Genomic DNA, 26,883 nt, shown 5'->3' with positions numbered 1-26,883 from the left:
CACATTCTTTTGGTTGATTTTGCTGATGTACTCTCAACTCAAAAACTGTTTTGAAAACAAAAACATAACATAATGAAGTATTGAGCTTCTAAAAGCAATTGTATTTCAGTTCATTAAATTATCTGAGTGTGTCAAGGAGGTCAGAACAGCAAGGAAACGAGTACACAGAGGGAACCATCCTTGAAAGTTGACATTTGAGCTACAAGCATATGATACTTGGGGACAGTGTTCTAAGACAATATGGGCATCCAAATGAAAAAAGCTGCCATGAGACCTATTTTTTAACTTTCTCAAGAATCTTTATTAGCTCTATATTACTGTCCTATTTGAAATTTTATTTCATTTTTTCAAAATTGCAAAATTTATCCCATTTCCCACCTTAAAAAGTTTTCCTCAAGTTAAGCTTCTAAACAAAAGGATATAAGATGCTCTCCATTAATTAGTAAGTGCCTGAGTTACTATTAAATACTTAAAACAGAGATCAAATTAGCCAGTAACTACTACTAGACACTGCTCTGTCTAGTGGATCAGATGATCTTTCAGACTATACTTATCAATACACATAAAACACAATCTATACCTTCCAGCCAACAGAGTTAGCCCTGCCTTCTGTTAGAGCACAACTTTTTAGATTCTTCTCTTTTCCTGGTGGCTAGAACTAGAACTCTTGTGTCTTCAAAGTCTCGAGTCCTTACTTGAGCTGATTTACCTGCTCCTTAATTCTGTTGTCTATTATCCTAGAATCAAATATGAACTGACAGTAAAATCACCAGGTGGTTCACATGTCACACACAATAGCCAGAGTCTGCTTTACTGATTTTAGTAAGTTTCTCATAGAAGAAAGTTTTCAATAATGTTCAGCTAGTTGTTTTGGCACTTTCTAACCACTAGAGGGAGATCAAGGCTGCTCTCTCTTCTCTGTTCCCACCCTCCTGCCCTGAATGGGTGGTGATAGAGATAAAACAAGAACAAAGTTTATTGGTCCATGAGGTACACCGGCAATGAAATTATATCTTTGGAGAAACCCAAAAATTGGCAGCCTGCAAACCCCGCTAACGTATTTTGTTTGTCCTATCCAGTTTGAGGCATTTGAAGATTTCATATAAAAATCTGGATTTCCACCCTGAATAAGAAAATAGGAAGATGTGGCCTTCCTGGGTCCATGCCTCGACTTGGCACAGTGAAAAGGAGGTGCTCTCTTTAAATAGGGAGCACCACTTCTCATTTTAAACTCCCTGTTATTTTTCCAACACTGAGACCAAATATCGTATATTATTTATAAACAAGCTTGCATTGTTGTTTTCTTGTTAAGAGCTGGATTTTTTTTCATATTCAGATCAAGAGTAAAAGTGGTAAAAAGAAAAATAGACCAAGCAGACTTCCTATGATTTCAAGAAAAATACAAGCATATTTCTTTGAGACAGTAAAAAATATTCATAGGGGTAAAATATGCAGGTGCAGTGTGCCTGTGTTTCTCGGACTTAGACCCACCTGTTTCCCACATTTACATCAGGTAGATGGGCCTATGAGCTTAGAGTTTTCCAGCACTCACTTAGAGTCTGCCAAATTCCTGTTTGTAAGAGGGCAATATACACATATACGTATGTGTACATACACACACATGTGCACGTACGCACACACACACCTCAAACCTCACCCCTTTTATTGAGGCAAATACCCTCTGTACCCCGTTTTTCCTTAGAGGCCATTTCCTTGAATTCAGTTTTCTCCACAATGTGGTAAAATCTGGAAGACTGAGATTAGGTCAAGAGTAAACATCCTAAGAAAGACATTTCTTGTGTTTGTCCTAGGCCTTAGGCAAAAGGGGTTCCTGTGACTCCTTGTGATCTAGTTTTCTGCTTATCATGTAACCCACTGGTAATATCCACTTCCCTCACATGAATGTGACAGGCAGCAGATCAGGGATTGGGAGATCATGGGTCCTAATCAAAATATAGCTCTCACTTGTCATCACTAACTCTAACTACCAAGAACTATCTCTCATGACTGACTGTACAAACAAGGATTTGCAAATCAGCGTACGAGGGGCAAATACCCATCTTTGTACTCAACAACATAGTAGGAAAAAACAACATTATCTTCATATAGCTTGTATTCGTAGAGGAAATCTAGAACTAAGATTGGATTGTTACAGCATAAACCAATTCCAACAAATACAGCTGATATTCTTATTTACTCACATCATTGCTTCTTGATCTAAAAAAGAAGCGGTAATGTAGGTATTAGTAATCATAGTTAACATGTTGAGTTTACTGTGTGTGGTGCACTGTACTAAGTGATCTCCTTTAATCCATGGAACAACTCTGTGAGGTAAAACCTGTTATTATTTCTGTTTTAGAGGTGTGGAAAGTGGGGCTTGGAGTGGTTAAGTAATAACTTGCCCAATAGCACAGAGAGGTTGAATCAGGAATGAGGTGAAATTTACCAGTGGCTCTGTCCTACCTCAGAGACTTCACTCAACCACCTTACTATATTTCCTGCCTTTCAGGTCAGTGATTCTCAAAGTAAAGTCCCCAAGACACTTTCAAGAGCTTCTTGAGGTCAAAACTATTTTAACAATAATTCTCACATGTTATTTGCCATTTTCACTGTATGGACATTTGCACTGATGACGCAAAAATAATGGTGGGTAAAACTGCTGCAACCTTACAAATCAAGGCAATGGCACCAACCTTTACTGGAGGTAATTATGTTCTTCATTGCTATGCACTTACAGAAAAAAAAACAAGCAAGCATCAATGACAACAAAAACCTCACTAAATCATGAAACTCTAATACACATCTTTTTAATAAGCTGTTTGAGGAAATGGAAAGTGTGCCTAAAGTACTCTTGAAATATATTGAGGCGCAATAGTTGTCTGGAAGTAAGACTGGTGTGCAAATTGAACTAGGCCCTTCTTTTTTTTTTATTAAATTTATTGGGATGACAATTGTTAGTAAATTTACATAGATTTCAGGTGTACAATTCTGTATTACATCATCTATATATCACATTGTGTGTTCACCACCCAGAGTCAGTTCTCCTTCCATCACCATATATTTGATCCCCTTTACCCTCATCACCCACCACCCACCCCCTTACCCTCTGGTAACCACTAAATTATTGTCTGTGTCTATGAGTTTTTCTTTCTCATTTGTTTGTCTTGTTCTTTTTGGTTTGTATACCACATATCAGTGAAATCATAGGGTTCTCTGCTTTGTCTGTCTGACTTATTTCACTTAGCATTATACTCTCAAGATCCATCCATGTTGTCACAAATGCTCCTATATCATCTTTCCTTAACGCGGAATAGTATTCCATTGTGTATATGTACCACAACTTCTTTATCCATTCATCTATCGAAGGACATTTTGGTTGTTTCTATGTCTTGGCCACCGTGAACAAAGCTGCAATGAACATTGGAGTACACGTGTCTCTATAGAGGAATGCTTTCAGATTTTTTGGGTAGATACCCAAGAGAGCGATTGCTGGGTCATATGGTAATTCTATTCGTAATTTCTTGAGAAACCTCCACACTGCCTTCCATAACGGCTGCACCAGTCTGCACTCCCACCAACAGTGTATGAGGGTTCCTTTTTCTCCACAGCCTCTCCAACACTTGTTATTATTTCTCTTATTGATGAAAGCCATTCTGACTGGGGTGAGGTGATATCTCATTGTGGTTTTCATTTGTATTTCTCTGATGATTAGCGATGTTGAGCATTTTTTCATATGTCTGTTTGCCATTTGTATATCCTCTTTGGAGAAATGTCTCTTCAGGTCCTCTTCCCATTATTCAGTTGGGTTGTTTGTTTTTTTGTTGTTGAGTTTCATGAGTTCCTTGTATATTTTGGATATTAGCCCCTTATCAGAGGCACTGTTTGCAAAAATCTTCTCCCATTCAGTTGGTTGCCTCATTATTTTGTCAATAGTTTCTTTTGCTGTGCAGAAGCTTTTCAGTTTCATATAATCCCATTCGTTTATTTTAGTTTTTACTTTCATTGACGAGGCCCTTCTTTCATAGAACAAGTTTACTTGAAAGAACAATGGCAGTCAAACTATGGTTACGCAGACATGGTATTTGGGAATGATTTTCTTGAAAATAAATGAAGTGAACCTGTCACTTCAGACAAAACTGTTTTCTGACAATGATAAAATTCAAACTTTAAAGTAAAATTTAGAATTTTGGAAAGCTTATATCTGCCATTGTGAGCTTGACAGTTTCCCCATACCTAAAAGATTTTTCTGCTGAGATTGATGATGATACTAATAAATATAACCTTTCGTTATTGAAAATGAAATGCATCAACATTTGGAAGATCTGCATAACTCAGTGAACCAATACTTTTCAAATGACTGATTCATGATATTATAAAATCATACATAAATTTTAAAAATCTATACAAAGTATGAGACAGATAATGGATTTTAATGTAACAGGCTATGAAAAATTATTTGATATGGCTCAAATTCCATATTGCAATTCACCTTTAAGAAACACCCACTTATTTCACAATCATCTGAAGGCTTTGAAAATACTCTATCTTTTCAACTGCCTATCTGTGTAAATTTGGAGTTTCGTTTATAGTCTTCAACCAAAACAAACATATTGTGATAAATTAATTGTAGAAGCATATATGCAAATCCAGGTACCTTCTTTCTGTTTAGCGAAACATTGAAGAGATTTCCAAAAATGTAAAACCATGTTATACTTCTGACTACATGTTTTTATTTTATAAAATATTGCTATTTTATTAAAAATAGGTATTATTTATGTTGCATTCAATGGATTTATTATTATGTAAACAAATATATAAATGTGTTTTTAATTTCTAAGCCAATTCTTATAAGGTAAATATTGATAGATGTAACACACATAAACAAAAGATCTTTGGCGTCCTCAGAACAAAACGTTTGAGAACCTATGATACAGGATATAGTATCATTTTTAGTTATAACTCCAAAGTGGCATGGCAACTTACTGATGACAAATTATCTTTTATCTCCATTTTTGAAACAGACACTCCTCCCCTCTGACTCAGATAAATATGATAAGTCAGGCTCTCAGTAACCCTTAGGTTGTTACTAAAGCATGTGGCATATTCGAGGCCATGAGGTAAGGTAGAAATGTACCACTGAAGGGCAAGGCCTAAACACTCATTCCCAAAATTAGATCCTTTCATCTCTTTATGATTTCCAGAAAAAGCCTTTCTTTGTCTAAGAAAACACCCATCAATATTTTTTACATAAGTATTTGGGGGGGGGAACAAAATATACAAGATATATTACAAGCCAAAAAAAAAAATTAAGAATCTGGTTGTCATGTCAAAGAATTTATCACTGACATTGTGTCCAAATAAGTGCTGTTTGCACAGATGTTGTTTTATGAGAGTTATCTTTCTGGTTAGTTTTTATACATATTAGAGAAAAATCATTTTGAAAATGTGGAACTCTGTGTGCTTAGTACAAAATTTAATTTAGGATAATTGTGGGAGGTGTGGTACTCTGCAAGTAAACATTTACTCCCCTATTCATCATCCTCTTTTTTAATAGCATTAATGTAACTGGTAAAGGTCCTAGAAAATCTTTCTTTTTAGTTTTTCTTTTTTCCCCCATGTCCAGTTTCGTGACTTCTTTCCTTCCTTCCTTTGCTTCCTCCTTCCTTCCTTCTATTCTATTTGTTTTGATCTTTACATAATGGTAAAATCAAACAGACACACTTATATCAAATCACACTGTATCATTAATCTCTTAGACATGTGCAGGACTTTAACAGATGAATGAACATAAACTCTAAGCAAGACATCGATGGTCACAAAGTACCAGGGAAACTTCACTAGAATCTATGATATACCTGCATGTGGCTAATTATAAATTTGTTTTTTTAAAGATTAATTGGATAAATATTTAACACATTTTGATTTAACCTTCAAAGTTCAATGTAATTCTTTTTGACCAATTTGGCAGATGTACTGAGCTGCAAGAAAGTAGGGCTGAGCTTGAGTAAACATTTTTTTGCCTGGTCAGCAAATATGTGTTAATCTTTCTGTCTTACTTAGAATTAATTTCAACATGGAGAGTTTAAAGGTTTAATGAGATCACCCCTGCGGGTTTGGCCTATACTCTGTTTCAGTTGCATATTGTTCTACTTAAGAATTAAAAAGAGATTTTTCACCTAAGAAAACTTGAGATACTTTAGTTTAGTGATTGCTTGTAGAGACACTTACTGGTTTTACAACTGTATTTTTTAAAAGATACAAAATGAGATAATTTTTCTCTTTAAAAGTGTATTCTGAGAAAATGACTATTTTCTGATAATTTGAGATACATGGGTTTTTACAGTAGAGGTTTCTACAAAATAAGTTGCTACTATAAAATAAAATGATGACCTACTGCCTTACCCAGAAATGTAGCAAGAATGTGTTCTGTGTGAATGTGAGTGTGTATAAAATACATGAATAAACTAAAGAAGCATTCAGTGACTAGGGAGGTCCCATATATTCATATGTGTCATATATTTTAATTTGCAAGTTTGATAAAATAATGTGGATGATATTAGTTTTCTTTATAATTTATTGTAATTTCCTACATTTCCTAAAAAGAAATTTATTTTGTTTAAAAAAAAAAAACTACAAGTTTCCAGCTACCTCTGTATCCATTTTAATTAAACTTGCCTATTCATAAACACTAACATATAGCTAATGATTTTTACATTTCTTGTTTTGAAAAAGAAAAAAATTATGGGTGCTCAGTGAATTCTTAGTGACGGAGCTCCTCTGTGAGCTCCCCTGTGGGCACTGGGTGAATCATTAAACATATGGGGGGAAAATATTCTTTAAAAAATGCAAATATCATCTGAGTAGGCAACTGCCTTAACCTTAGAGTAAGACGCAACAGAAAGCAATGCCAGGATTTATAGATGATGTAATACAGAATTGTACACCTGAAATCTATGTAATTTTACTAACAATTGTCACCCCAATAAATTTTTAAAAAGAAAAAAAGAAAGCAACGCCAAAGGCATTTTTTTCAGCGGAAATTCAGAGGCATTTCCTCTGAAAAAAAATGCTGTGCAAGAAGCAGGGCTCAGAAATCCTTTATAAACCACCTACTTGCTTTTCAGCACCTTTAAAAGAGTTGACTGAATACCCAACTGAGCAGATGTTGACAGGCAAGTCGCTATTTTTTTTTCTTGTGTTCCTGAATGTCAACAGTCCCCTGGCTTTATGGTGGAAAATAATTCTACATTCAGGGCTGAATGTATATGTCCATTCCTGCTGACAGCTATTTTGTCCAAATGTTATTGTTCTCTCTGCTTTATCTTATTTTAACCTAAGGGATGAAGTATCGTGTGTGTTTCTTTATTTCTATTAGTGAAATGTCAAGAGTGAAACTCAGTATTCGGCTACTATCTTTCGCTTCCTCAAATATCCTCTTGCAGTCCTGCTACAGAAAGTATTAAAGTAGGTGCCTGAGAAGGGAGGCAGCCAGTGACTCTACTTTCCCTGTATAGGTACCTAGATTTGTAGGATTGTGACGTACAGCCCATGTTTCTGCAATCCCTGGGCTATAAATGGATGAAAAGAAATTACAGATGCACAATTCCCTCTGAGATTAGATTAATTTCCCTGATTACTTGGCCAAAGACTTAAAAATTTCACAGAGATGAAGTGGCTGAATAGCACAGAGCAGATACAGCCAGTCTCAACAATGCTCCCCTTGGCGCCCTAAGTCCCTGGTGGGAGGGGTCCACCAGACAATGTGGTTTTTGCCCTTCTGTGATGGGGTCACACTGGATCTAAATAGCTAAACTCACCCAATGCTACAGCCTCTTTTTCCTAGGAGCTTGAAGTAACAATCTATGCCTTTAATAGGAAATATGTACAGACATCTAAGACCTTCCTGATTCTCAGGCTGAACTCTATGTCAACAAGACCAAATCTTGGAATTGAGAGAGTACCCAAGTTTCCCTGAGCGTTCTGTCCCACCTTGAAATCATCAGGAAAGGCCCGTCACCCAGCTGTCCTCTCCCTGACTTTGACCTTAGATCCTTGTATCTGGGATGATTCTGAATTTAGTCTAAAGGCCACGCTTCCAAATCCACTTTGCTGTAGCTTCCTAAATCACTTTAACATTCTTAAGCCAGTGACTAATAATCTGGTGAAATGATCTGAATAAGTTTATGCCACTACTCTATGTAGGAACCAACGGAGAAAATGCTGAGCTTCACGTTTGCTAATTGTTCCACCATCAATCAAATAAACATAAAATAAGGATTATTATTTATCATTTCTTATGACAAAGAAATAAATAAGGTAGACCCTGCCCTCCAGTTGCACACATTGAGCGAGAGAAAAAATTCATGGCAATTTTACATGGTAACATGTGTTACAATGAAGGAACTCAAAGAGTGGTATGGAAACACCAAGGATTGGGTATGGAGGAGTAACTCTAACTGTAGAGCTGGGAGGTGCAGGAAGGAGTTCTCTTCAGAAGAGAAACTAGGCCAGAGGTCTGGATGGGACATGTGGTATATAGAATAGTATTAGAAATGAAAGGGACTTGAACCATCTAGACCAGGGTTTCTAGCCTAGGCACTGCTGTCATTTGGACTGGATAATAACTTTTGGGGGGGGGAGGAAGCTGTCCTTTACATTAGAGGATGTCCAGCAGCATCCATGACTTCTACCTACTAGATTCCAGTTGCAGCTACCCTCCTTCCACAACAGAAAATGTCTCCAGACATTGCCAGATGTCCAGGGTAGGGAGGGCACATCATCCCTAATTGAGAACTAATACTCTCCTTTTACTAATGAGAAATCCAGTTAAGAGTAAATGACTTGCATGGCTAGTTAGTTATAGAGACAAAAATAAAACTGAGGCTGCTGATCCCAGTTCAGCCTTGTTATTATAACACAAGAAGCTGCTTCAGGGACCTAAGAAGAGGCTTAGGGATCTAAGTACTTTTTCTTCCTCTCCCTGCTTCTTCTTTGTTGTTGAAGACCTGGCTGATGCTGTGTTTGTGGAAGAGGAGTAGGCAGAATACTGAGCTCAGCCTCAGCACTGGTGTGAAACCCTTATATGCCATTTGTGAATATGGCAACAAAGAGTCACTTGTAAAAAGCAGGACCTATTTAAATTATTGGGAAATTATTTGAATAAGTAATTATTGTTTTTCAAGTGACTTTAATCATTCTTAGCCAAACTCACTTAATACCTGCTACAACTTATGCCTATGACAATGTCAAACACCAGAAAAAACCAAGTTTCATATGTTTGTGAATGCAACATGCCTCTCAATGTTTGCATTTCTCTGGAGCACCCTTTGCAAACCTATGGTTGTCATTATCTGTATATGGTTCACATAACGCTGAACCTGCCTTCTGTGACTGTAATAATCTGCAAATGATCTCGATCCTAACTTCTGAAATCTAGTAAACTAGACTCATGACACTGTAGTCATCCAAGTGTAACTAAAAGAAAAGAAGAGACTACAGAAGTATTATAAAGCTTCGTCTTCATTCTTCCTATTAACATTCAGGCTATCCTAGTCCTATATAACAATGAAAGGAGATAGAATGCCTATTATGGCGCAAACTCATGGGGATAAGAAAGAGGAAATTGGATCAAATGTTTTTAAGAAACAAGGACTAAAATATGCATTCATTCATACAACAAATGTTACTGCAGGCTTACTATTTGTCAGGCATCATTTAAGCATCAGGGGTGCCATAGTGAACAAAATTACTGATTTCATGGAGCTTATATTCTAGTATGAAGTGACAATGAATAGATAATAAATAGTGGAGGTGCTATGCAGAAAAATATATCAGGGTAAGCAATAGAGAATGAGGAGGAGTGCTATATTGGGTAGGAAGATCAGTAAAAACATAAATAAAAACATGAATATTAACTCCAGTCTAATATTTGGCCAACTCCCACATAATCTCAGTTGGTAGTGAACACTTACACCAGTTTATGTAATGAATGCATGTGCTTGATGAAATCTGACCACCACAAGTGATTATCCAGTCTTTATTTAAATTAATACCATTAATGTGAAGATTATATTTTTCTGGTGGCCCGTTCTATTTTTGTATGCTCTAAGTTGAAGGGGTTCTCCTACTGAGCAAAAATCTACCTCCTGCAACTTTCATCCAAATTATCTGCCTAAATTATGGCACGACAAATTAACAAAATCCTTCTTTCTCTTGTGGTACTCTATGGTAAAAAATGTTGACTCCTAACTCCAGTCTGGACACTAATGGAAAACTCTTCAGGAAACTAGATAAAGGAGACAGTATTTTATTTAATCCCATAACACTAAATTTTAATTTCTAGTCACATGTTAGTCAAACTAGACTTTGATAGCTGATAGAGAATTTAAATTAGAATTTAAAGAGGATTTCTGTTCAAGATGGCAGAGCAGCTAAATACTCTGCTTGCTCCTCTCATGACCACATCAAAATTACAACTAAACTACAGAACAACCATCATTCAGAATCTCCAGAAGTCTAGCTGAACTGAAGTCCTACAACTAAGGACATACAAAAGAAGCCACCTCGAAATTGGTGGGAGGGGCAGAGACACAGAATAGGCTGGTCCCACACCTGCACGTGACCTTTAAAAGTTGAGAGGATTATCTTGGCTGTGGAGGTGCACCCTGGAGGAGTGAGGGGTCCAAGCCCTCACCAGGCTTCCCATCCCAGGATTCCAGTGCTGGGGAAAGAAATCCATCAACATAACTTCTGGTTGTGAAAAACAGCAGAGATTTTGGCTGAGTGAGCCGGGGGGTGGCTGGTGTCCCAGGCACTTCTCTTAAAGGACCCGCACATGGATTTGCTTGCTGATAGACTCACTTGCTCTGAGTTCCAGCACTAGGGCAGCAGCTGCAAAGGCACCAGGGACGTACGGGGAGGAACTGAGTTAACTGGCTTCAGGGTGAGGGCCGGAGGGGCAGCTTTATCCCAGAAGTGCTGGCAGAAGCCATTGTTTCTTTGTTGAGCCCTCCCTCATCCAGGCATGCAAACACAGGCAGCTATCATGTCTGACTCTTCTTCAGCCTGACTAACACAGTTTGTACTGCCCTGGTAATTCCTTGAGACCCCGCCCCACCCAAATTTCAGACACACCCAAGCCATTTCCAATGGCTTTTTCATACAAATGGCCTGTCTTGTCTCATGCTAAGGATGTTCCTAAAATCTCTCAAAGGTTCACAAAACCCAACATGCAGCATCTGGCCTCAACATGTCCCATACCTCTTGCTGAGCAGGTCCAAACCAAGCCCAGCACTAGTAGCAGCCGGCCTCAGTTTGCATGTTGGCCTCTTGAGGCACTTGCAAGTCCAGCTCAGGTGGCAGTCATTTGAGGATTGCATCGTGGTTCATGCCAGGTGTTCCTGAGCAGGGCACAGGCTGTGGCTGAACTTTCCCTGTGGTGGGGCCCCTCATAGGAGGCCCCGGGGCTGGCACACCTGGTGGCCAGCTTCAGATTGAGCTCAAGCATCACCTGGCTGCCTCCAAGCACAACACACCGAAAGGGAAGACTGGGCAGCCACCAGAGCCCTGCTAAAGGAAATCATGCCCTGTAGGGTCAGCCCCTGCACGACAGCTGCTTCACTGTAGTCACAGCCAGTCCTCACAACCAATCAGCCTGAGGGTCAGTCTGTTTGTTGACGTGCAAACAACAACCAAGGCTCAACTACAACAGGAGGGCACACACAGTCCACACAAGGGACACATCTGGAGCACCAGCTCAGGTGACCAAGGATACTGTGCAAATGAGCTGCACAGGACATCTGCTACACAAGACAATTCTACTAAGACCAGGAGACATAGCAGCTTTTACCTAGTACATACTAACAAACACAGGGAGGCAGCCAAAATGGGGAAAGAAAGAAACATGTCCCAAATGAAGGAACAGACAAAGTTCCAGAAAAAGAACTAAACAAAATAGAGACAAGCAATCTACCATATGCAGAGTTCAAAACACTGGTTATAAGGATGCTGAATTATCTCAGGGAGAACATGGACAAAGAGATAAGAAACATAAAATGGAGATAGAAAACATAAAAAAGAACCAGTCAGAAATGAAGACTACAGTAACAAAAGTAATGCATTTGAGGGAATCGGCAGGAAATTAGATGAAGCAGAGGATCAAATCAGCGATTTGGAAGATAAGGTGGCAGAAAACACCCACTCAGAATAACAAAAAAGAAAAAAGAATCCCCCAAAATAAGGATAATTTAAGGGGCCTCTGGGACAACATCAAGTATACCAACATTTGTATCAGGGAAGTACCAGAAAGAGAAGAGAGAGCAAGGAATTAAAAACCTACTTGAAGAAATAATGATGGAAAACTTCCCTAACCTGGCAAGGGAAATAGACATTCAAGCCCAAGAATCACAGAGACTCTCCAACAAGATGAACCCAAGGAGGCCCACACCAAGACACATCATAATTAAAGTGCCAAAGATTAAAGACAAAGAGAGAATCTTAAAAGCAGCAAGAGAAAAGCAGTTAGATACCTAAAAGTGATCCCCCATAAGACTGGCAGCTGATTTCTCAACAGAAACTTTGCAGGCCAGAAGGGATTGACAGAAAATATTCAAAGTGATGAAAAGCAAGGACCTACAACCAAGATTATTCTACCCAGCAAAGCTATCATTTAGAATCAAAGGACAGATAATAAACTTCCCAGACAAGAAAAAGCTGAAGGAGTTTATCACCACCAGACCAGTTACAAGGAATGTTAGAAGGATTTCTTTAATATGAAAAATATAAAAAGATAAAAAATATGAATAATAAAATGGCAATAACTATATATCTATCAATAATTATTTTAAGTGTAACTGGATTAAATGCTCCAATCAAAAGACATAGGGTGGCTGAATGGATAAGAAAACAAAACCGTTACATATTGTTCCTACAAGAGACTCACTTCAGATTGAAAGACACACGCACACACTGAAACTAAAAGGATGGAAAAAGACGATTTCATGAAAATGGAAACAAACAAACAAAAAAAGCTAGAGTAACAACACTTATACCAAACAAGCTAGACTTTAAAACAAAGGCTATAAAAGGAGACAGTGAAGGATCCAGTAATCCCACTTCTGGGTATTTATCTAAAGAAACCCAAAACTTTGCTTCAAGGGGATGTGTGTATCCATATCTTCACTGCAGCATTGTTTACAATGGCCAAGATGTGGAGGCAGCCTGGGTGTCTGTCGATGGAAAAATGGATAAGGAGGAGGTGGTACATATATGCGATGGAATATTGCCGAGCAATGGAAGGGAATGGGGTCCTGCATCTGTGGCAGCATGGATGACCCTGGAGGGTATTGTGCTGAATGGAGTATGTCAGAGAAAGACAGGTGTAATGCGATTTCACTTATATGTGGAATGTAAAGAACAAAATGAACAGAAACAAGCTCATAAATACAGAGAATATTTTGATGGTTGTCAGATGGGAGGGAGGTTGGGGGTGTGAAAAGGCGGGTGAATTGGTGGTTACAATGTAGTCATGGGGATGTAGGGTATAGCATAAGGAACATACATAGTCAATAATATCCTAGTAAGTATGTGTGGTATCAGATGGGTACTGGAATTATCGGGGTGAATGATGGAAGGGGGTTGGGGAGCAGACTGAAAAAAGTGAAGGGATTAAGGAGTAGAAATTGGTAGTTACAAAATGGTCACGGGGATGTAAAGTTAAGCATAGGGAATATAGTCAATAATATTGTGATAGCATGGTATGGTGTCAAATGGTTGCTGAACTTATGATGCTCACTTCTTAGGTATATAAATGTTGAATAACTGGTGTACACCTGAAGCTAATATAATATTGTAAGTTAGCTATATTTTAATAAAAATCTTTAAAAAATAAAATTCATTCATTCATTAAATAAAATAAAACGTCATTGTTTAAATTTTCATCCAAATTAAATTCAGACTTACTTAAAAATGATTTTATGAAGAGTTAAATCTTTTTAGAAAGAATACTGTGCAAGAAGCATCAGCTCTAGAAGTACTAAAATTTATACTTCAAAATAATTTATCAGAAATATAATATACTCATTATACAAGGATATAAGTATTGGGAAGCAGGGATCACTGGGACGGTGGCAGAAGATGCCTACCTCAAATGGGATTAAGAGACAGTGATAAAATGTAGGTAACTTTAGAAATCGTTTCTAGAAGCTGTTGGTTCTCTGCTTCTTCATTTGTATTGGCATATATATGATTCTAAATAGGCCTTATTGTTTAATTCGGAGGTAGATAAGTGTTTTGATGGTTCAAGATGATTGCAGACCACATCATAAATTTTTCAAAAATTGAAAAAAAAATTTAAAGAGAAAAAGGTATCGTTTTCTACTCCCACCCACTGTTCACATGAGAATTTTGCTTTGCAAATGTCCAGTGGGCTGCAGCAAGACAAGAGAGCAGGCTTTAATTTAGTGGCAGTTTGGGAGGCTTGACTGTGAAAAGAATTACGGATGCTATTCAGTTCTATATACTCCAGGCAACAGACGCCCAGAGGGGTAGGGATGGAGCTGCCTCCAGAGTAGACAACTGCTTTTGATCACTGCTGTGAAAAACAGGTTGAAACAGAGGCCACTTCTTGGCGGAGGAGGAATAGCAAAAACTGAAGCCGACTTACAATCAAGATGTTATCCAAGTTGCAACTTCTCTTGGAGTCATAGATCCCAGTGAAGGTGTGCAACCTGAGCCACGCTGTGGGGTACTTTAAAGCATAGCGTCTCTATCGGAGCCTTGTCTCATCTTCCTCCTAGTCTGTTGCAGCTTGTGATGACCTAGAGACCTGGTTAAAAAACTAAAATGCAAAAATCCTTCCGAAAACTGCCAGGTAGAGGAGCAACAACCAATGGAACCATCCTAAGGGGTCCCCAGGTCAATACCAAAGGATTCCTTGAGTGACTCTATATTGCCAGATATAGTTGGATGTAAGTTTATCTATGTGTGTAAACTTTATAAATAATAGTGTATGTAAGATTGTGTAAGGTATCCATTTGTTTTCTCATGCAATGGTTTGGAGATTTGCACTCATGATAAGGGGATAATATTTTTAATATATAACTTATTCCCAGATGCATATGTCTACTTTACCTGAACCCCAATTTTTTAAAAAAAGTAGCATGTACTTTAAGAAAACAAAACATATCTGAAAGTACTACTGTTGTAATAATACGTTTAATTCAAAGAATGCCAAATACATATATGTACCTAGAATCTACGTACAGGGAAAGATCTTTGGAGTCTAATGTGTCATAAAATTTCTTTATCTGCTCTTAAATAAATCTCATGCAATAATGAATATATCTGAAAACTTGGATTAGAGGCAAGGAGAGTTATTGCATAGAATTTCCTCTGTGAAACTAAAATCATAGGATGCCTGAAGCCATGAAAGCTAAATAATTACTGTAATCATTTTAGATAATCTGGGTTAAAGAAGAAAATTGGGGGAGGAAAGTGCAAGGGTGGAGTTGGAGACATGGGGAACCCACCCCCATCCAGGATACAGAGCGAGGCTCCTTCTGCCCCTTTTTTTTCTACCCCCACTACTATCAGATGCCTTCTCCCCTTTATATTCTGTGATTCCCCTCTAGTCCACACACTTCCTTCATCTTAACATGGGATTTCCAGAGCTTCATATTTCTGCTTCTTCCAGCAGTTTAGCAGCTGGGATACTGTTTCCCCAAAAATAAGACCTAGCCGGACCATCAGCTCTAATGCATCTTTTGGAGCAAAAATTAATATAAGACCCAGTCTTATTTTACTATAAGACCTGGTATGATATAATATAACATAATATTATATTATATTATATTATATTATATTATATTATATTATATTATATTATATTATATTACCGGATATATAAAATAATATAAAATATAATATTGGGTCTTATATAATATAAGACGGGGTCTTATACTAATTTTTGCTCCAAAAGACGCATTAGAGCTGATGGTCCGGCTAAGTCTTATTTTCGGGGTAACACGGTAGTAACAGCAGCGTGTTTATTGGTAAGAAGGGAAGGGAAAAGGAAGGAGGAAGAGAAAATGGTGGGAAAGTTTGGCTGATGGGAGATGGCGGGTGGAGTAGCTGGGTCACTACCAAGCCGAGTCTTCGCATTGGGAAGTGCAATCTCTTTCAGTTTTTATCTGTGGTTTGTTTCCAGAAGGCAAAAGTTTATAAAATTGTTCAGCTTCCTTAAGAAACATTAACAATTTTACAAACTATTTACTACTTTTGTTATTACTATACAACTTAATAAATCATTTGGATATCTACTTACGACTGCTCAAGCTTAAACCAGTAGAGGAAATGCTGGTCTGGGACACTGACTCAACTAATTTCCTTGTCTTTAGTGGAAATTATGGTAACACAGTATTCCAGATAATTACCTGCTTAGAAAACACAAAAGATTCCATGTTTTCCTTCATCTGGGTTTTTAATCAACTTAAAACAAAGAATTAGGTTAGGAGCCCAAGGTTCGAGGCCACTCTGTGTTACTAACCAGGGGCTTAATCTTGTACAGTCATTTCATTCCCCTGGGCCTCACAATCCTCAGCTATAAAAGGCCTCTGTCTGGCACAGTGTCTACTTTTCTAAATATTTCTTATAATAAATGAAAATCAGGGTTCTGATTTGAGTATTATAAATCACTTTTAGTGTATAAGGGAATTTGTAAACTATCATATGCTCTAGATCTGCCTATTCTGGCTTTCTGTTTCTGTAATCAGCACGTGTCAGGTGTTTAGCTAAAGAAAAGTCTATTTTCTCATTGCAGATAAATAGAATTTACCAGTCCCTGGATGAAGTGCTTGGGAAGTCTTCAAATGCCATAGTCAACTGCCATTTCAAAGAAAAAATAGATGCTTTTGGAAAGTTCATGCTGTTTCTTCGTTGAATTTTAGGTGAGTGAGTCTGAGACAAAGAGTTTAAGGTGGACATTGAACTATTTCCTCTCAAAATGCTTCTCTCATTGCACGAAAGGAAAATGGGGTTAAATAGTATCAACATTTTGTACTTTTAATGTCAGACAGTGAAAGATTTAGTTTCTGTGCCTTTTGTTTATTTTCTTATTATTATCAAAGACCATTTGAACTATGAGGTGTGAGATATAGAGATGGCCCGGACATCCTTTCCTGGTTTCCATTAAGCAAATGCCGTAATACTTCATTCTATGCTTAAGGTCATCTAATTTTTAAAATAATGTATTTAATATCAGAGTTATAAGCCAAAATGAGACAAAACCATGTTTTAATGGCATAAACTAGAGGAAAATCTGATGGTAGTAATGGCAGTTTAATCATTAATAAGTCTCTGCGTCAGAAAAGGCTAACATTTCAGAGGCTGCCCATGGGGAGATTTTATACTTAAAGTAGGGCATGGTTTCAGTTAGGTGCAGTTTCTAAACTGCTGTGTACGATTAAGCACACACACATACTCACACACATTAAGCTTTGTTTTGCCTGGCCATAAAATGGATGGATCAATGTTTTTTATGTCATCATGCATAATTACCCTTTCATACTACAAAAGACATAGGCCTACAAATTTGTACTTTACAGTTAATCTGCAATATGCCATTGTCAGCTCAGAGGAATCTAGGAATTGAGTGGTGGTCTTCTTGAGGAAATTGTGTGTCTTTCCACCTCCTCCTGAGTCTAGTTTTCAAAGTGTGGGTTTGTTAACTACTTTGAAGATGGTGATTTCCCGAACATCAGAATATATCTCTGTTCACAGTTCTGAATAAAACAGTGCAACTGACCGAGAATTGATTGACCACTGTCTAAATCTAATCCAAAAGACAGTGGTGCTTTCTTTGTACTTTTGATTAACTTCAGAATGAAGGTGGATAATTCTCTCATAATGTGAAGGGTGTGTAAGTTTGGTTTCTTGGGATTGTATATGGAACTAAAATGGTGATTTCATTTGTTCACAAGATGTTGGTTAAATGCAGTTCCTAGGAGCTAAACTTAGTGCCCTTTAAAAATATCAGTAAATCAATTTGTCTAGTGTAACATTACTCTGAAGGAGAAAAGGAAAATAGAAAACGTATTTACTTAACTCTCTATTTTCCGATTGTGCCTGTGTGTACCTGTTTTTTACCTTCACCTCCATTCCTTGCCCTGTTCCTACTCTGCTGGTTCCATGAAAGCTGAGCCGGATTGGCTGGTTTTTCCAGCCCCCAAACCCAGCCTCCAGCTCCCCCCCAGTGACCTTGAACTCTGAGCTCTAGTAATATCACCTCTTCCTCTTGTCCCTTGAGACTTGTGGGTGGTAGTAGTGCCTTTGACTTCCTGCTGCTGCTAATCTCAAGGATGATTCACTATCCCCAGTTTAGCTTCTCAATTCTTCCATCATCTGTGTAACCATTTCTCTGGATTGAATCCTGTCTGTTTTAAATATTTAAGTGTTTTCTCTTTTCTTAGTCACATCCCGACTAACTACTCAGTACTTCATTAATTTCTCCCCAAAATTAGTGGAAGAAAAGTGAATAGGGGTTACTTGCTTGTCCCAAGGAAAATAAATGATTCTCAGGAAATAAATATAAAGTTAAATGTGAAGTGCAGTTTTTTACACTGAAAAAAAAAAAAAATATATATATATATACATTTATATATATATATAAAGCTATTATATAGCTTTATTTAATTATATATATATATATATATTTAGCTTTATATATATATATATAAAATTAAAATTTATTGGGATGACAATTGTTAGTAAAGTTACATGGGTTTCAGGTGTACAATTCTGCAATACATCTATACATCACATTGTGTGTTCACCACCCAGAGTCAGTTCTCCTTCCATCACCATATATTTGATCCATTTTACCCTCATCTACCACCCCCACCCCACCCTCTGGTAACCACTAAACTCATCTGTGTCTATGAGTTTTTGTTTCTTCATTGTTTGTCTTGTTCCTTTGTTGTTTTCAGCTTTGTATCCCACATATCAGTAAAATCATAGGTTCTCGACATTTTCTGTCTGATTTATTTTGCTTAGCATAATAATCTCAAGATCCATCCTTGTTGTTGCAGATATATTTAAAGGCATATTCTAAGCTATATAGTGTGGTAGTTAATTTGTTGCTGTTAATAAAATCATTGCTAGTATTCTTATCTTGCATATCAAGTTCATGGGAAGATTTTTAAATTGAGTCTCAGATACATAACAAATATGATTTTTACTTTTTTAATATTCTCATTTCACAAGCTTCTGTATGCATAGTATAAGAACCTCTTCTTAGGGCATCAGTCTCATTCCTACATTCATATTTAAATCTAGAACTTCAGATCTCTTTTATGATGAATCAGACCTTTCTCTTTTAGTAATGGCTGTTTGCTACTTGGTGCCCTGTGATCTGAACATTTCCCATTTCCTAAATAAATACTGACTGCATTGGAAAGCAAAGTGATCAGGGTGCCAGTGTCCGTCTTTTTTGACAGGTAAACAATCCACTACTGTCCTACCAATCCCATTCATTCTAAAGGGCCTCTTTGCTATTACAGTAGCTTTTTACTTAATCATTTTGTCACTTCACTTCGTTATTTTAAATGCAAGTGCCTGGCTATTTTCATTTTCTTCTCATTTATTGATGTAGACATTTCCCTTTTCAATCTTTTCTCAGGGGTCATTGTGACTGCTCATTTGTCCATGTTAATGTATTATGGGTACACTCAAAAGGACATGGTGTACCTCCTACCCATAGTTTTCATCTAGTCAACTAATGTTAATGTTAAACCTGCAATGCCTAATTGAGAATCCTCCAGACAATGTGAAAATGCCATCATGAGCAAAATTACTTTTGGACCCCTTATAACATAAAATTGGGACACACAGGGATAGTAGCTTTATGGTGTGGTTTAAGATGTAGCAAATAACCAATGTTCTTAAAACACATCTTCCTTAGTTTGGTACAACACTGAAAATTCTAATCGTTAATGTTTCTTTCCAGCTTATAGAAATGAAGCTTTATAAAATCATGTTTTTTAAAAAAAACAATACTCTAGGGGCCAGCCCGGTGGCTCAGGCGGTTAGAGCTCCATGCTCCTAACTCCGAAGGCTGCTGGTTCGATTCCCACATGGGCCAGTGGGCTCTCAACAAAAAAAACAAAACAAACAAACAAAAAAAAAAAGTCAGTAAAGGATTTTGAGCTGAGGAATGACATGATAAAAAAAAAAGAAAAACAATACTCTCAGGAAGAGAAATACATCCATTAATAGTAGATATTACATCACACATAAGTTAAATGAATTAGCCAGGAAGAGACTCCTGGAGCGGTGGTGCAAACACTCACATTTGAGGGTGTAGTACACATAAGTAAGAGGAGATGACTGAAATAATCTCACTAACATCAGCACGTTGCCTGATGGGTAAAGGGAAATATCTTTCCTAAGAGATAAGGCAGGCCAAACATATCTTCAGGTCACATTGGAGGAAGCGGGAGGAAGAGTAGAGTTTAGTTCTTACACAAATGAGCAACATTCTGAAGAGAGATTTTAAATCGCTGGTGCTCAAATATTTCAGGGAAGTGCTTGAACCAAGCTGTAGTCAGTTGAATCACAGCGTATAATGTGGGAAAAATCAAATGCGTTTAAAGGCAGAAATCATCTGTTATCCATCTTTGTATCCCTGGAAACTAGCCTTCTGCTGGGCTTACTAAAGATAATTTCTAAATAAATAAATGATTAGTGAATAAGGACAAATGCACAGAGCAACACTGGCTGAGGCTTACTGAGTTCCTCCTTTATAGCAAACACTGTTGTGTATACACATATACTACGTTTCATGCTTCAACAACCCCATGACATAGGTAATATCAATCTCGTTTTTAAAGATAAGGAAACTAAAGCCCAGACAGGTGGAATAATCTGCCCAAGGTTAAGTAAGATGGGATGAAAAATTCAAATCCAGACAGCCTGGTTTCAGAGCCTGAACAAATAATTATTATGTTCCACTGTCTCTCATATAATATAGTCATCAAGTAATTTTAAAATACAGAAGCAACATTGTTTATTATTAATAAACTTACATCATTCCAGAATATACCTGTATTAAGATATCTTGCCTAAATATTGAAGGGGCTTGCTTTGAACACAAATCCCCTTTTTTTGGTGTTCTCCTCGCTTTCCCTTTTAAAACATGACTTTCTGAAATCAACTTCCTAATTTACATTCAGACCTCATCATTTCCATTCTTTAATAGTTTGCTGTGAAATTAATATTTAAAGGTGCTATTACTCCTCTCATGCCATTTGCTTCATTTAAGAATGTATCATCTTGAGCAGCAAGTTACTTAAATTCTGAGCCTCAGATTCATCATCTAAAAAGATATGTCTATTTGGTTTTGAGGACTAGAAAATAATATTCGTACAACAACAAAAACAACAAAGCAAAGTTCCTGGTATAGAGTAGGTACCTAACAGTAGCCAACATGATCTAATTACCTCCACCCACTTCTATCCCAAAGCCAGTGATGGCTGCCCCATCAACTGCAGAACATAATCTGTGTCCTGTACTCCTTAGCATGTCAATACAGGCACGACAAACTTCTTGAGTCTTTCTGCCTGCCTTTGCTGCTCATCAGTTGACCTTTGCTAACTTAGGAATGATCTGCCTTCTCTAAGCCATGCCTTGTGCCTTTACATTTTTTTTAAATCCTTTGTGGCTTTATTTCTTTTTCTTTCCTTTGTTTTTTTTTTATAATTTATTAGTTAAAGGTGTACAAGACAAGGTAATACTTAGACATTCATCATTTATATCCCTCACACTGTGAACCCCCCACCCCCTGTCCACTATCCCTCCAACCTCGCACCGAGCCATCACATTATATATATAAAATTATAGTTGGCATTCATTATTGTTTAGCTTCTGGTGTACAGAGCCATGATCAGGCATCCACAATATCCCTGAGATGGTCTCCCAAATAGGACACATGTCCATCGGATACCCAACAAAATCTTTACAACATTAATGATTACGTTCTCCAAATTAATTTTCAAAAACCCTGAGGTCGTTTGTGGTTACCGACTGTTTCCTAATCCCTTCACCTTTCCCCTTATCCCCCACGCCCGCCCATCTAACAATGGTCTAGAGAACGTTATGTTAAGTGAAATAAGTCAGAAAGAGAAAGACAAATACCATATGATCTCACTTATATGCGGAATCTAAAGAAAATAAGTGAATGAACCAATCAGAAACAGTTTGGGGGACAAAAAAGGAAAAAACTGAGAGTGCCTTTATTTTTGTTCATGCTGGTTCTTCTGCCTAGACCCTCCTCACAATCACACCCCCTTCAAGTCCCCCTCACCCACAAGCACACGTGAACTCTTTCGTGAATTGCAATATCCTAGTCATCTCTCAAGATCCATCACAGCTGTGCTGTTACCATGACAGGGAGGTCATTGATAAATCCCTCCTGAGTCAATACTTACCAGTCCTGTGTCTGAATTCATATAGCCCTTTGGGCCATTTCTAGATCAACTCCTATTGTAGACAACAGAAAGAAAAGCAATCTCAGTCAGGCATTCACAGGCTCATGTTGGCATTTTTCATGTTAGCCATCTCTCCTCCCTCTGAAATTTTCATCAGTGACAAATGCCAAGTATTTTTATCTTTGACTCTCCCTGTATCAGCTCAAGGTAGCCTCATTTTTGGTGTTAGGTGAAATATGGAGCTTCATATTTTGAGATATCCTTGAGTGGTTCCAGTGTGGTGAAGATTTCATCTAGCTATTACAAGCAAAAAGAGAGCTTCGTTGGGGGAAAAGGACCTTACAGAGAGGATCTGTGCCACTCTGCCAAGCACCAAAGAAGACGCGCCACGAACATCATCTTATTTAGTTTTCATAATAATTCCTCAAATTAGCTATTATTTTCCTTCTTATTTAGATAAGAAAACTAGGATTCCAAGAGTTGAGATAATTTGTCAATGTCATATTTCTGGAAAGTAGCAGAACAAGAAAACTAAGCCATATCATTTCACTGCGGCAAACTGCCATTCTAAGAGCTTTCTGATTTAATCCTGTAAGAATATAGGTCTATAATAATGCTAGATTTTTCCATTTAAAGTATTTCCTGAGGAGTAAGCTATTTATAAGTACACAGTTCTTTTTCCTCATTGGCAAATAAGTTTATGTTTAGGATGATGCCAAAATTAGCAGTATTTTTGTGCAACAAGTTTAAAAGATGTAGTACCTTGTGGTTCTGAGACCTGTTTATACAAAAACCTCATTTATTGATGTAAGCCTATGCCTGAAAATGATGATTTCTAAAACTGTAGACTGATAGAATTTTAGGCCTGAATGACATTTAGAATCACCCTCGAGGTGGGAGCTTTTTAAGGCAAGGATTCTATCTCTCATTTCAGAATATTTATGAAATGAATATTTATGACTAATTATGAAAGGGTTTGTGTATAATGCAAAACAAAAATTTCTCTAGATATGGCAATACTACTCGCACTTCTTAAGAGAGTCCATAAATGTGTTTTGAAATGTTTTTAATCACACTATTCAAGTACCAAGTGTAAGAATAATAATTGATTAGAATAAAACTCAAAATTTTCCAAATCAATCTTCTGACTTCATTTTAATGCAAAAAACCAGTATCCATAGAGAAGGATTTCCTTCCTTTCATGAAAAATCCTAATGATGCTCAGGCCATATTTATACCTATAATGATCATTCATTTATTTGTTCTTTAAATGTATATTACACATCTCTTATATGTACCAGGAACTTTCCTTTGTTGTTTTGTTGTTTTATGAATATTATTTTCTAGTCCTCACAACAAATGTGTATTACACATTTCTTATGTGTAACATACATCTCTTATGTGTAATATATACCGGACTCTGTGCTAGGCACCTGGGAGCCTGAGATAAATAAGGTATAATTATTCCAAGTAACATCCTAGTTAAATTTGCCACAGGATCAGGTCCTAAAATTATAGAATTTAAGCATCAGAAGGGATATTTCAGAAAGTCTTCTAGACCCCACCTTAGTCCATTTGGGCTGCTATAACAAAATACCAGAGACTGGGTAGCTTACAAACAACAGAAATTTATTTCTCACAGTTCTGAGCCTGGAAGTATAAAATCAAGGTGCTAGCATGGTCGCATTCTGGTGTGAGCCTTCCACCTGATCAATAGCTGAACACGTTTTTGCTGAGTCCTCACATGGTAGAAGGGGCTCCGGAGCTCTGCGGGGCCTCTTTTGTAAGAGCGCTCATCCTATTTAGGTCAAGAGTACTAACCCTCGTGCTGTAATCACCTCCCAACAGCCCCATCTCCTAACGCTATCACATTGGATTTCAACATGTAAATTGGGGGGGAGGGGACACACCCATTCAGACCACAGCAACCCCCCAATTTTATATTTGAGGAAGTGGAGGCCCAGAGAGGTTAGGTACTACCCCAATAATTAGCAACAAAGCCACAATTAAGATCTATCTGAGTTTTCTACCACCTACCCTGTTTCCCTGAAAATAAGACCTAGCCGGACAATCAGCTCTACTGCATCTTTTGGAGCAAAAATTAATATAAGACCAGTCTTGTATTATATTATGCTAGATAAGACCGGGTCTTATAGTAAAATAAGATCAAGTCTTATATACATTTTTGCTCCAAAAGACACATTAGAGCTGATTATCAGCTAGGTCTTATTTTCGGGGAAACACGGTGGCTATTCTCCACCACACAACAAACGAGCCAGTATCCCTATATTCTTGATCTTATTTTCCCCTAAGAGAAGTTTGGATCTAAGGAGAAAAGACTAAGAAAAGATTGATTTGGGTTTTATTTATAATATGTAGAAGTAGATTTACTGTTCATCAAGCACTTTTTGAGAATTACATAAATATAAGGAGCTTTGCTAGGTGCTGGACATACAGTGAGCAAAACCAGAAATGTCTTTCTGGCCGGCATCATGTTTACTGTCTGTGTGCATGACTATATTTGTGTGAGTGAAAACCCAGCATAAAAGCCCTAAACTGCCCTTTAATGGTCCAGGCCCAAAATAGTCCTGGCAATGACAGGCATAATGTGATGCTAAAAATGGCAACTAACGTGATTGAAACATACGTATTCACTTTTTTGAAAAGTGTAAAACAATATATTCCATAAATACCTGACATATGAAAGCAAAAAGATACATATCTATGTCTTTGGTCTACTATTGTTATGTGGATAACTTGTCAACATTCCAGGAGTGAAAAAGAATTTTTAAAAATGTGACTTGCATATGTAGACTGCTATGTCTATCTTTGAGTAACTATATATTATTTAGAAAAAATAAGAATTCCATTTACTTGCCCAGGTTATGTTCCTGCCTTGTTGAGTTGTCTTTTGTCAACTGCCTCTTTATTTCCCTAGGAGAATTTGCATCATGCTGTTTGTCTTTACATAAGCATGATTTTTATAGTAAAATATGTAAATATTTTTCTTTATTATTTACATTGTCTCTTATTTAAGAAAATTTTCCGTACCCCGGAAAGTTCCCAAGTTGTGGGTTTGTTTTTTTGTTTCATTTTTTTAATTTAAAGACAATTTTTTTAGGAGCAGTTTAGTTTATAGCAACAAGATACAGAGATTTCCCATCTACCCTGTCCCCACACATGCACAGCCTCCCCCACTATCATTAGCCCCCACCAGAGTGGGACATTTGTTACCACTGATGAACTTACATTGACACATTTTTATCACCCAAAGTCCATAGTTTACATTAGGGTTCACTTTTGGTGTTGTACATTCTATGGGTTTAGCCAAATATTAATAACATCTAGCCATCATTGTAATACCATACAGCGTATTTTCACTGCCCTAAAAATCCTGTGCTATGCTTCTCTCCTTGCCCTCCAAGTTGTGTTTCTCATATTAAAGTCTTTAATCCACTAATTCTTTGTATGTGCGATGATTTTGAAATCCTTCTTCCACTGCTCTACAATGCCACTTCTCTCTCATGTCATGATTCCATATGTGTGTGAGGGCCTATTTGCTTTTTTTCCCCATCAGTACATTTGCTTATCCTGTTGCTAATACTTCATTGTCTTAATGACTAAAGTTTTGTTTTTTTTTAAAAATTTTTTCCCTGTTTTCATTTTTTTAAACATTTTTAAAATGTAGCTAACATACAATATTATATTAAGTTCAGATGTACACCATAGTTATTCAACATTTATATACCTAAAGAAGTGATCACCATGATACGTCCAGCAACCATCTGTCACCATACCACACTATCACAATATTATTGACTATATTTCCCATACTGTACATTATATTCCCATGACTTATTTGTTTTATACCTGAATATTTAGACCTCATTCCCCTTCACCTTTTCCCCTTTTTAAATGTTTCAGTTACAGTTGACATTCAACATTATTTTATATTAATTTCCAGTGTACAGCATGGTGGTTAGATATTTATATAATTTAAGAAATGATCCCCCTGATTAATCTAGCACTATAAATAGTTGTTACCATATCATTGACTATATTCCCTATGCTTTACTTTATATCCCCATACTATTTTCTAACTACCAATTTGTACTTCTTAATCCCATCACCGTTTTCACCCTGTCTCTTAACTCTTTCCCATCTACCTCCCCAACAAATCAAACACCCATAAGACACCATACATAGTTATTACAATATTATTGACTATATTGTTCATGCTATTACATCCCCATAACTACTTTGTAATAACCAATATGCACATCTTAATCCCTTCCCCTGTTTTCATCACACCAGCAAACCCCCTCACGTCTGGCAACCATCAAAATGTTCTCTGTATCTCTGAGCTTGTTTCTGTTTTGTTTGTTAATTTTGTTTTTAGATTCCA

General features: G+C 37.1%; 1 protein-coding gene across 19 annotated transcripts in view; it reads left to right on the top strand.

Annotated features, from left to right (window-relative positions):
* DTNA (dystrobrevin alpha) overlaps positions 1–26,883 on the top strand; it is a 360,321-nt gene that overhangs the window by 147,694 nt on the left and 185,744 nt on the right. For 18 of the 19 annotated variants that reach the window (XM_081078748.1, XM_081078749.1, XM_081078729.1 and 15 more), the window contains exon 2: positions 16,817–16,943. The gene's annotated coding sequence lies outside the window, so the exon portion shown is untranslated. Of the gene's footprint in view, positions 1–14,795; positions 14,967–16,816; positions 16,944–26,883 lie in introns of those variants that run through there. The other variant, XM_081078741.1, reaches the window with a different exon arrangement.

This window comes from Rhinolophus hipposideros (assembly GCF_964194185.1).
Source record: "Rhinolophus hipposideros genome assembly, chromosome: 17".
Lineage (NCBI taxonomy): Eukaryota > Metazoa > Chordata > Mammalia > Chiroptera > Rhinolophidae > Rhinolophus > Rhinolophus hipposideros.
This window is presented reverse-complemented; position numbering and strand designations above follow the sequence as displayed.